The sequence below is a fragment of the Bos indicus x Bos taurus genome, chromosome 2 (genome assembly GCF_003369695.1).
Source record: "Bos indicus x Bos taurus breed Angus x Brahman F1 hybrid chromosome 2, Bos_hybrid_MaternalHap_v2.0, whole genome shotgun sequence".
Lineage (NCBI taxonomy): Eukaryota > Metazoa > Chordata > Mammalia > Artiodactyla > Bovidae > Bos > Bos indicus x Bos taurus.
In genome coordinates, this window is record NC_040077.1 from 100,990,360 (window position 1) to 101,003,714 (window position 13,355).

The window sequence follows — 13,355 nt, forward strand, 5'->3', positions numbered from 1 at the left end:
TAAAATTGATTATGAAGGTTTAAGACTAAAAGCTGAAGAATTTTTCACTTAAATAAGAAACCTGTATTAGCAGGATGGTATGTACCCAGCTCAAGGAAGAGTTTATGAGTAAGAAGTACAGGAAATATTTTACTAGCATGTAATTTGGTTACATACTGAATTTATTGACCTAAATAGTACATAAATGTGGAGAGATTTTTCCTTAGAAATTCCTATTTTTTATTAACTTGACCAAATTACCAACTTATGTAAGATGGTATGAGAGCATTTGATTTTGCAATGTCTGGCACTTGATGGCTTCAAATAAAATTCTCAGCTTTTAACATCTGGGGGGAAGATCACTTTTTTACACACATGGAGAAATATATTCAGTTAATTTTGAATTATAAAAGTGGAATAAATTATATCCTCATCGTTAGAATGAGCTTTTCACAGATAAGCCTATCATTTAAATGTCAAGTTTTTGAAAAATCATAGAAACCAGAACCTAAAATACCATTATTGAAATATTTTCAAAATCTAAATTAAACTTTATACAACTTAAAACTTTATTATTAGTATGAGTTGATTCTATTCATCCATGAATAGATTATTGAAATTTCCTAGCCAGGAAAATAATGCAAAGGGATTATGATTTATTTGCTGTATTTGAAAAGATACAATATTTATCTTATGGAGTATAAAATAGGCCTTCTATCTTAATTACTATTCACCTAGTGATTTATTTCTGTTTAATTTCCAAACTATAATTTTCAACTCAATTTTTAAGGAAGTAAGTAGTCAACACTATGGGAGCTAAAGAAATATTTCTTTCACAGTGCTAATAATAAAAGATAGCTAAAATGCCATTCTTATCAAGTTTGGGGAAAAAACCTTTCAGGTGTGATGTGTAAGTAGACTTTCATATGCTTGGTTTCTGTTGTGTGAACATTTAAGAGGACACTTACATTGTGTTATTACTTACAAGCATCAATTTCTCCAGGGCTATGCCAGATACTTGAAATGGTGTTATACACACTAATTGAATCAATATGTCTATCTAATAATCTGTTGAAGTTGCTTCTGAGCTCATACAACTCTGGTTTAAACTTTCAAAAAAGAAACACCAAACATGATTAAATTCATGTTAACAGCACAGCAGCTGTTTAAATAATGTGTTAAAAACACAAACTGCTTTCCAAACTCTGATGTAAAGCATAATTATTTACTAACCAACTTTCCAGCCATCTACACAATTAAAGTAAAATCCTCACAACAAAAATTAAGGTATGTGCAATCATTTTTCAAAGAATTTCCTCAACAAATTTTCACACAATATAAAAACTCTGCTCCTTTTAACTGGAAATAAATTAATACATACATCTTACAAAACAGCTCCCTCATAGCATCCTTAAAGTATTCATTTTAGAAATGGTTGGACAAGTCCAGACACTGGTGTCACTCAACTGCAGCTGAGGCATTTGGGGGTAGCATTCTAAGTCTGCACATCACATTACCTCGTTTTCTTTAAGTCCCTGCTCTCTCTCTCTCTCTCCTTTCCCCAATATAGTTAGATTATATATTTCTTAAACCTACTAGAGTAACTTGATCAAGACAGTCCTGGTTCTGAAATATGATTACTATTCTAAAAGCACTATAGAAGAAAATTACTCTGCACTTGATTGAAGGAAACCAGGGTCTTTACTTCCCTTTCTGCCACTTAACTAGTTCTGGGACCTTGGGAAATTTGTTTATTTTGACTCAGCCTCCTGCATCACCTGAAACATGGGGAAAATAACACTTGATGTTCCTGAAAACAGAAGCCTAGATAAAACAGTCTCTACACTAAGGATTTAGAATCCTTCTAATAATTGTAATAATACAAAAATAATTTATAATTCTTATTGATTTAAAACAATTCACATTGTCTCATTGGATACTCAGAACCACAGTGGATTATAGGTAGGACAGACACAGATAAATGGAGGTTGGTTGCTAAGTAACGTACCCAAGGATGCTAAACTAGTAAATATCAATGCAAGATTTTCTGCCTTTTGTCTTCGCCATCTTCCTATGACACAGTACTGCCTGTCCAATTAAGCAAGTAACTAATAGTAGTATTACATTTAGAAAAAATATCAGTCCTGAGAAAACAGATCTTTCTGATGCTATAAAACTGTGCCCATAAGTTGAAGAGGATACCAGGAATTCAAGCCCACATGGGTCAGATAAAATAAAAATACATTTCCATAAACTGAGGTGTAGATGAATACTTTCAAGTCTGGGAGGCTTGTGCCTACTCAAATGAAATACTTTTTCATTTGTAGATTTACTTTGGTCTCAAGGCAGGGATAGGGTCACGTAGTGCAACAAGTTCCTGAAGAATCTGCCAATATTCAATCCTTTTCCTGATCCCTACTTTTTCTATATTCCCTGTCATGACTTACAGGTGGTGGGTAAAGACAGCCATTTGAGGAATAAGTCGCTATTATCAACTTTAATCTCTAAACCAACAGTTATAGACGATGGCATTTTAGGACTTCCTTTGTGGTCACATTTTGACAGTCTTGTGTCAATTTTTGTTACAAAGATAAATCCTATTGATGAGCAGCTCATGCAATATTTCATGTACATTTAAAGAGATCATCACAACAAAATAAATACCAAAAAATTACTCTACCTCCTTGAAAAAGAAAAACCACGTAAAACTAAGGAGCTGAGACCTGTGACCCTTGATGCTGTCCCACAACACACATGACCTTCTACAACAGGCCCAGCAGCAGACCACACACCTTTACTGACCAGCACAGTGGCACCACCGCACCCAAGGATGAAGTTTCTATTTTCCGGCATACAACTAGTTCTTGGGAAATGTACAACGTGGAGAAAATAAGCCTAGTTTAAACAGAAATGCCACAGGCAAACAAGAGTCTATCCTGTTATCCATCCTTTAAATAAATGACTGCATTTATCAAGTCCCAGAGATTCAGTATCTGCCATGTCTTGCATATCCAACTTCTTCTTGTTACATTTTAATGGGCAACACAGAACTCCTTTTAAGACTGCCCATGTCCTCTCACCTGGAACAATTTCAACAACTTTCTAGCTGGGTCTCTCTTCCGGATTTTGCCACACTCCACACCCCCCAATTCTCTTCCTAACGCTGAGCTCATGTTACTCTTTTAAATGTTTTCCTTAACTGGACTGTTCGCTGCCTACAAATTAAAGACAAAGGTATCAGTGTGGACTTTAAGGACCTCCACAGCACAGTTCCATCATTGCTCTTGGTCCCATGTCCTATTACTCCCTTAGTTATTCATACTTTTTCCAGCCATTCTTCCTGGAACTTATCCCATACATCCCTATTTACTTTTTTTTTTTACTGATTCTTATTTTTTCTAGAGTCTTTCTCCTACTTCTATCAATGTCAGCATATCATCAAAGCTCATTGCATGTAAGTCACTTCAGTCATGTCTGACTCTGTGTGACCCTATGGACTGTAGCCCACCAGGCTCCTCTGTCCATGGGATCTTCTCCAGGCAAGAATACTGGAGTGGGTTGCCGTGCCCTCCTCCACAGGGTCTTCCTAACCCAGGGATCAAACCCAGGTCTCACGTCTCTTGCACTGGCAGGCAGGTTCTTTACCACGAGCACCACCTGGGAAGCCCCTCAAAGCTCACTTATCTTCTACCTTTTTCATGAAGTATTCCCTGTGCAAAAAGATGCATTACAGTGATTTCATTCAAATATTTGCCTTTAACTCTACATTCCCTGATAGCTCACCTGGTAAAGAATCCACCTGCAATGTAGGTGACCCCAGTTTGATCCCTGGGTTTGGAAGATCCACTGGAGAAGGGATAGGCTACCCACTCCAGTATTCTTGGGTTTCCCTTGTGGCTCAGCTGGTAAAGAATCTTCCTGCAGTGCTGGAGACCTGGGTTCGATCCCTGGGTTGGGAAGATTCCCTAGAGAAGGGAAGGGCTACCAACTCCAGTATTCTGGCCTAGAGAAATCCATGGACTGTATAGTCCATGGGGTTACAAAGAGTCAGACATGACTGAGTGACTTTCACACACTACATTCCCTGTGGTATAAGATTTTTTAAAAGAAATGTTTTATTCACAATTGTAAAACTGTCTTCCCCTTACATATACTAGATGCTCAGTGAATGTTCATTGAACTCTTGTTGCAGCTGATTTACCTATCATATTTCTTTTTTTTTTAAGTTACAGAGACTGCACATAAATAATTATAATAGAGCTAGGTATTAAACACAAATCAGCAACATAACATTAATTAAAGGGCCACTGCATAAAAGAAAAGACTTTAAGTGCATTATATACATCACTGATATAATCATAACAGCTGCTCTGTGAAGTATACAATACTACCTTCATGTTACAGATGAGAAAACTAAAGCTCAAAATGGGTGAAGTAACTTGTCCAGGTCACACATCTATTCAGAGCCAGATCTGAAACTAGAACTGAGAACTAAAGACCAAATTCTTGCTATTTCCCCTGTGTCATCAAAAGCAAAATCAGTTACCAGTTAACAGTAAAGGAAAACAGGGATGCCAGTATGTTAAGGAAGAGTAACTCTGGATCGGTGTGTGCCATCTGCCATTTTCTCTACTGCATGTAGAACACAGGTGTAGTAGTTTGCCAGCTTTGAGTAAAGAGAAATTTGTCTGAGAGACTGTTCTGGAAGAAGACCAGCTTCCACTGCCAGATTTTCTGAGCATGGATTTTATTTCATATAAGAGCAATCTACTTTGAACTGGTGTTTGGCAACCATCTGCTTAACATAACTGTGGGAGGTTTGTGAAGCAAATTGCATTCTGAAATTCTCTCTTTTAATAAGGGGAGTACAAATTTTCTAACCAAACTTCTGTAAGAAATAAAATCATTACTATAAAATCCAGCTGAGCGGGCATATTCTCGAAGGGATCCACACATGAGATTGCCAGAGGTCACTGAGGACACTTAAACCAGGTCAGAAGGCAGTGCCGCCGGCACGCTAAAGAGAAAGAGATAAGAAATGGAGCAAGGTTTCCATTACGGGGCAAGAATGACAGAGGAAAGAACCAATGCCAGGAGATGCACTTCATCAGCTTTACTGAGTCTCTGAACAGAAAGTGACGGAGGAACCCAACAGCTTTCCTACCCTGGGTTCAAGTATCCCTGAGTGCCAAAACCCACAACAAACATCAAGCCTACAGAAGTTCTTTCCCTGATGTTCTTTTCATAAACACTTCACTATTTGTGTGAAATAAGCAGAGTCAATATTTGGCCCTGAGATGCAGAGGACTGTTTGGTTAAAAATGTTAAATCAAGAAAATGAATCAAGCAGTAGCAAAAAAGAAAACTTATAGTTGTGATTAAGAAAAATGAATCTGGACAATTACCCGGCAAATTTTATTTCCTGCAGTATTGCAGCGGTAATATTTTTATTTGTTTTTATTTTGCAATATTCATACTTGTTTCCTACCCCAAATGAATAGACACTTTAGTTGGTTTTATAGAGTGAACCTGTTAAAAGATAAAATAATTACAAAGCACCGTAGGAGGTATTAGGTAAGTAATAGAAATGCTGGATTAGAATACCTTTATTTAAGTACATATGTGAACATTAAGAAGTCATTTAGCAACTTCTTTGGCAGTCCAGAGGCTAAGACTCCGTGCTCCCAATGCAAGGGATCTTGGTTTGATACCTGGACAGGGAACTAGATCCCACACGCTGAAACTAAAGCGTTCACGTGCTGTAACTAAAAGATCTTGTGTGCTGGAACTAAGACCCAGAGCAGCCAAATAAATATTGTGGTGAGGAAGTCATTTAACACTGTCCCTGTTTCCTACTATGTAAACTGGGGATAATAACCTCGATATAAAAATCATAAAGCTTGGGAAGCAGAGTCACTTTAGTGCCGGCAGAGAGCCTATGGCTAAGAGATTCGGTATTCGAGAGTTTAAGGTCAGACTCTTTCATTTATTAGTGACATGACCTTAAGAAACCTCAAGAAACCTCTCAGTCTCCTTTTTCTCATCTATAAAGTCAAGATAATGATATTGCCTGCCTCCTAGGGCTATTCTGAGCATTAAATACAACTGTATATAAAACAACCTTAGAGCTATTTCACTTCTTATCAATAGAGTTACCATACGAAAGCATATTATAAAACACAGGATATTAAACAAATGTAACTACAGGAGTTTGTTTACTACAGGGAAGCACAGGCTTCATGAAGTAAGTGGCATTTAAGACAGTACTTACAGGCTGGGTATGCCATATATAATAAAGAGAGGAGGTAGGTGGCACTTAAGATGGGCGGCAAGCACAGAGAGAGGAAAGATGTATGAATACATGTTGGTTTTGAATGACGCTATTTTTTTCTGGAGTGTATATATTCAATGGGTAACATGAATAGAAAATATTTAAAATTAAAGAGTTTAAAATAGAATGATGGAGATTAATGGGGATTCATGGTTACAGGCAGAAACTTAAAAGACAAGTGCTATCAACTTATTAGAAGACTGTGTTTCAATAACCACAGTATGAAAGACTGTGAAAATTCCTTAGAATTGCTTCATTTATCCATTCACAATTACTGAGCACCTGCTCTGTGGCAGGTACGGCAATGCAGACAGTGAACGGGACAGATATGGTCCTTGCTTTCATGGTCTTTCTGGCATTTATACATACATACATATATATATATATATATATATATATATATATGTATGTATCATTTTTGTTTTTATATATGGGCACCTATGCACAGCAAAATATTATGATGTGAAATACAATGATTTGTAAGCCCTCCCCCAGCATGTGCTACTACTATAAAATCTCACTGCAAAATGCAGAGCATAAGTAATCAAACAATACTTTCAGAAGATCACTGCTTCAAAAAAAATAGCTTCTTCTGAATTGCAAATAGTTACTTTAAGCATGTCATTGATATGTGAAACAAAGTTCTGATTATTGAATGTGTTGTCTGTTTCCATTTCTGGAACATCCTTTAACCAGCTTTCTAACTAACGTTCATAGCTAAAGTATATGAAACATACTTAAAATGATGACTTAGTTTGTTCTATGTATCGTAGAAAGCAAATTAAACAGATGTGTCTGATATTGTTAAAGGGCATACAAATAGCTTGTTTTAGCTTGTAAACATAAGCTACTACAGCTATTAGATGCAAAAGAGCCCCTTATTCATTTAAAAAATACTTTCTTTAAAATACTTGATACTTTCCAATCATAAGACTAAAACTTATACAACTGAGTTTTATTTCTTCACCTCTTAACTTATGATTTTGTGCTGATCTTGCATCTCTGTCACCTATGATTGGATGCGTTACCTTCTAAGAGACTTAGCTTCCTCATCTGTGAGACCTAGATAATGCTACTTACTTGTGCAGATAAAAGCCTACCTGCCTGAGGCCATGATTCTTGAGGTCCCTTCTGTCTATGGTATATGTAACTTATAGGATACAAACAGACTATCCTTGAAATTTTATGTAAAAAATGATTTGTGTAATCAGTAATAATAATTAGCTACTTAGTATCTCAATGTAATATTCTCTATACAAAAAATCATTGCCAAAACTGATGTCAAGAAACTTATGCCCTATGTTTTCTTTTAAGAGTTTTATGGTTTCAGGTTTAAAATTTAAGTCTGTAATCCAATTTGAATTCAGTTCTGTGCAGGGAGTAAGACAGTAGTCCAGTTTCATTCTTTTACATGTGGCTGTCCAGTTTTCATAGCACCATTTATTGAAGAGACTGTTCTTGACTCATGTCTTCTCTTGGCTCCTGTGTTGTAAATTTACTGACCATATATGCATGGGGCTTTTTCTGAGCTATTTTATTTTCATCTGTGTCTATTTTTTTTTTTGGTAATATCATACTGTTAGGATCACGATAGCTTTGTAATATAATTTGAAATCAAGAAGTATAATGCCTCCAGCTTTGTTGTTCTTTCTCAAAGGTTGATTTGGCTATTCAGAATCTTGAGTAGCTTAATACAGATTTTAGGATATTTTTCTATTTCTCTGAAAAGTAACATTGGAATTTTGATAGGAATTGCATTGAATCTGTAGAATCCTTTGGGTCACATAAACATTTTAACAATATTATTCTTCCCATCCGAGAACACAAAATATCTTCTCATTTATATGTGTCTTCCTCAATTTCTTTCATCAATGTTTAATAGTGTACAAAGTTTTCAATGTACAGATTTTTCACCTACTTGGAAAAATTTACTCCTAAGTATTTCATTTTTTGGGGTGCAATTATAGATGGGATTGTTTTCTTAACTTTTCTAATAATTAATTGCTAGTGTATTCAAATGTAACTGACTCTTGTATATTGATTTTGTACCCTGCAACTTAACTGAATTTGTTAGTTCTGACAATTTTTGAGTGGAGTCTTTAGGGTATTCTATATATATAATTGATCTGCAAATAGAGATAATTTTACTTTATTCTTTCTGATTTGGATGAATTTTATCTTTTTTTTAATAAAGTCAAGATATTGAAACAATCCAAGGTGTATTTCAATGACTGAATGGATAAAGAAGATGTGGAATATAACTACAAGGGAATATTCAGCCATAATAAAGAAGAAAATCCTGTTTATAACAAAATGAAAATAAGTCAGATAGAGAAAGACAAATACTGCACTGGTATCACTTACATGTAGAATCTAAAGTAAGCCAAATTTACAGAAACAGAGAATAGAATGTGTGTGCCAGGAGATGGAAGGAAGAGAAAACATGGAGAGATTAGCAAAAGGGTACAAACTTCCAGCTAGAAGATGAATAAATCTGAGGATCTAATGTATAATATGATAACTAAAGTCAATAACACTGTTTTGTTTAATTAAAATTTGCAAAGAATGTAGAACTTAAGTGTTCTCACACACACATAAATATGAGAGGCATGGATACATTTACTAACTAGATTGAAGGAATTCTTTCACAATGTATACATACATCAATCCATCACTTTAAATATCTTAGTTTTGTCCATCTTCAATAAAGATGAAAGAAATTCAAGAAGCTTTGAAAAATAAATAAAAATGTCTTTATACAAAATAGGTTCCTGGGTTTGGGGTTCAGAAAAAAATCTAACTTTTATATTTGACTTGAAAACAGCATACCTGTTAGTGTATTTCTGAAGATCACAAGTAAGAGCTTGTTCAGATGTGAATATATGTGTTTATACATAGTATTTATGAGTTCCCCTGGTGGATCAGACGGTCGAGAGTCCGCTGCAATGTCAGAGACCTAGGCTCGATCCCCTGGAGAATGAAATGGCAATCCACTGCAGTATTCTTGCCTGGAAAATCCCATGGATGGAGGAGCCTGGCGGGCTACAGTCCACGGGGTTGTAAAGTTGGACACAACTGAGTGACTCGCACACACACATAGTATATGTACTGCAAACCAAGTTGACAGGTGTGTAGGACATTCTCTCTTAAGCAATAAATGTTAGGTACTTAAGCAGAAGATAGTATAATGTGATGAATGTCCCATCTGCATGTGTTTCCCTCAGCTGAATATTGGCTGGCATCCAGAAGGGTGGGGGGCGGGGAAAGCTAAACAAACACAACATATTCAAATCTTAAAAAAAAAAAGAGTACTACAACCTTCACAAAAAGCACAAAGTCCTTGACTCAAATAATGCTATGAAGACTTTTTGAAATTTTCTTATATTCTACAGTGTCCCTGTCAGGATGTGAACCCTGCCATTATGTATAGCTTGCGGCTGTTTTCAAGTTTCCTCCCCATCTGGGACTAAGAGGCAAACTGCAGGTTTCCAGGGAGGGGGAAATGCATTACAGTACGGATTTCCTCAGTACTTCACATGGACAGTACAAGCCCAGGGATACCAGCTATACTTGATCCTTCCAACAACTGGTCACCAGGTTTTATACATGCTAAGTTTCTGGAAATGTAATACAAGTTGTTAGTTTTAGAAGCCTAGAATTTTTCTTTGCTTGAACCTGACAGGGTATTTTTACTTCTTGCCCACTTTCAAAATGAATGAAGTGATTTCAGGGGCACAAAAAGACCCAAATCTAGGACTTTTGTCACAGCTCACCGTCCTCTTCTCAGTAGGCTGCCTTTTTTGCAAGGCAGCACACACTTACCAAAAGTACCTCATTCCGTGGAAGCTGTCAACAATTACTGCAATGAACTTTAAATCTTTTTCCTCTAACTACTATAGTAGTCCAGAAATAATGACACGACTTCTCCATACTTTAAAATGTCAAGCTGACCACTCAAAAATTGAAGTGAGGTTTCTCCAGGAAGGCCCAGACGATAAGACATTTTATGAGCCTTTCGTTTCATCTCTTGTTCCATTACTATGCTGCCTTAACACCTTCACAGTGTAGCAACACCTTCTGGGACAAGCTGAAACTAAAACAGACCACAAAAGCTGCCACCTGAACAAAGTTAACAGTATGTGCCTGGCCAAGTGTAAGCTATACATTTTTTTTCTTTCCTTGATCTGACAGTATCATTTGAATTAATTTTATTTTCTTCCTTTAGTGCTATTTCTAATAGTTTAAACATGCTGCACGATTAATTTGCCTAATGACAAGGTATCCTTCCTTTAATTGCACAGCAATATTTTTTAAAAATATATACACAGTATACTCTGTTATTTTCATGCATTCCAGGGCTAAATTTATTTTCAAATGTCTGCTTCAATGTTCATACTCGGAGATAAAAAAATCTCTGTCTGAAATTTGAACTAACATCCTTAAACTCATGAAGCTTTAAACTCCCAGCTGACACCAGAATTATAGATTTTCAAGGTTAATGGAATATAATAAAATCTTGATGTAGTTTTTCAGATAATATAGAAAGCATATGATATAATTTTAACTATGCTCAATTTTGGCAAAGAGAGGTACATTATTAAGAAAGAGATGTACAGAGATCAAATAAGGTTTAAATGGCATGTTTCATCCCTTTCCCATAAAAATAAGAGATAAGTAAGCAAATCCATTCATTCATTACATATTCAGAAAGTGCAATTTACACACTACACTGCTAAGTGTTGGCGTATATGTAAGGGTGAAGAAGACAAGCTTGGCTTATGATGGAGACAGAGATGGTGCCAACCATGTAGGTGGTTCTCCAAGAGGAATAGAGTGCCAGGGGAACACAGGTCTCGTGACAAGTACAGAGTCTGAGAGGAGGAAAAAGAAGACAGGAGAGCCAATGATGGTGTCCAGGCCTCTCAAAATAGTACTCTAAAGAGTGCCAGGGGAACACAGGTCTCGTAACAAGTACAGAGTCTGAGAGGAGGAAAAAGAAGACAGGAGAGCCAATGATGGTGTCCAGGCCTCTCAAAATAGTACTCTAAAAAAGAAAGATACAAGGATTTCAAAGGCTAAATCCAGTATCAGTGGGGCACAGGAATTCATTCGTTATGTGGGTCAATTTGAAATGGCTACTAGCCATGGAAGGAGTAGACGAAAAGACAGAGAGAAGTACTAATATTTGGTGAAGGCCAATTTTGTTGAGTGTTGTCAACATTAGCCATTTAATTCCCAAACAGAACTTTCTGGTAGTTATAAGCTTCGTTTTACAGAAGAGGAAGCTGAGGATCAGGACAACATCATAAAGCTATGATGAACACTATGCCTCTGAAATCAGCCAAATACCCTTAGAATATATTTCACTGGTTACAAAGGGAATCAAATAAGGGGAGGGGAACCAACTTCCACACATATGGGAACCAAAAGGAGGAAGAAAACAACTTCTACAAATATGGGAATTCAAAGTTCATTCTCTATTGATGGTGCCATCCTTAGCTGTATTTTACTGCGTATTCTACACACATGTGTGTATTAGAACTGACCTTAGAATACAGAATAAAGGTACACAACACTAAACAAAACACAAACTCATTTACTGAGTAACATGTAAGTAAGTAAAATGAAACAAATTACACCAAAGTACAAAGACTCTGCATAGACAAAGAACAGAATGCAATGAATAAGTCTAGGAATTAGACTTTTATGCCTGATTCTGAGGTGGCAGAAGTGTAAGTGTTCATTCACGCCACAGGAATGTTTGGGTATAACTTTTGCCCCAGATGCTTTGCTAAGCACTAAAAATAGAGTAACAAAATCAGAGAGAGTACTTGCCTTCATACTCTGCTCATGTCAGGTGGAAGCAAAGGAGGACAGCAATCACTCAAGAGTCTGTCTGGAGGGAGTCAGCATAATGGCAAAGAGTTTAGAACAAGAGAGGTTCAGAGCAAGTCACTAAAATTCCTGGAATTGAGGACTTGCAGCCCTACCATATACCCTTTTATCAGAAATCACTTCAGTTCATTACTATTCTAATGATGTGAATTTTTCTTTTTAGCATGTAAACAACTAGGGTTCCCAGGTGGCTCAGTGGTAAAGAATCTGCCTGCCAAGGCAGGAGATGTGGGTTTAATCCCTGATCCAGGAAGGTCCCCTGGAAAAGGAAATGGCAACCATTCCAGTATTCTTGCCTGGAAAATCCCACGGACAGAGGAGCCTAGTGGGGCTACGGTCCATGGGGTCACAAAAGAGTCAGACGAGCAAACAACAAATATAACTAACAACAAGAAAGAGATGAACAAACAACAAATGGAAACAGCCAACACAGCAGAATATTTACCACTGAAAAATATACATTTAAGTAGCAGCTGGTAATGGCACCCCACTCCAGTACTCTTGCCTGGAAAATCCCATGGATGCAGGAGCCTGGTAGGCTGCAGTCCATGAGGTCACTAAGAGTCAGACAGGACTGAGCAACTTCACTTTCACTTTTCACTTTCATCCATTGGAGAAGGAAATGGCAACCCACTGCAGTATTCTTGCCTGGAGAATCCCAGGGACGGGGGAGCCTGGTGGGCTGCCGTCTCTGGGGTCGCAAAGAGTCGGACACGACTGAAGCGACTTAGCAGCTTAGCAGCAGTAGTTGGTTAAGTCTCACTAATAATTCCTAGAGTTCCTTTACCACATATATAAATAAATTGTCTAATTGCCTTTTTCCACTATGAAGGTAGCCCAACAATTTGAGCAAACCCTAAAAAAACTAAAACATACACACACAAAATTTGAATGAAAACCTAAAACAGCATTAGATACAAGATCACTCTGACATGTAACAGAACATTTGGTCAAAAAGTAATGGCTGGGCTACAATTTCTACATGCTGATAATAATCACTGCAAGCTTTCACTATGCTGCCATTTTCTCGGTCTTAATGAAATTCACTTGTCAGTTCCATTTTGAAACAATGAATTCTGGCCTTGTATGACAAGGGTAACATTAAAATCTCTTTTCTTTTCCTAATCAAATCAGCTAATACTGAAAAAAA

The 13,355-nt window shown here is 36.8% G+C and overlaps 1 protein-coding gene across 10 annotated transcripts in view; it reads right to left on the bottom strand.

Annotated features, from left to right (window-relative positions):
- Positions 1-13,355, bottom strand: part of IKZF2 (IKAROS family zinc finger 2) — a 185,871-nt gene that overhangs the window by 83,788 nt on the left and 88,728 nt on the right. The window lies entirely within an intron of this gene.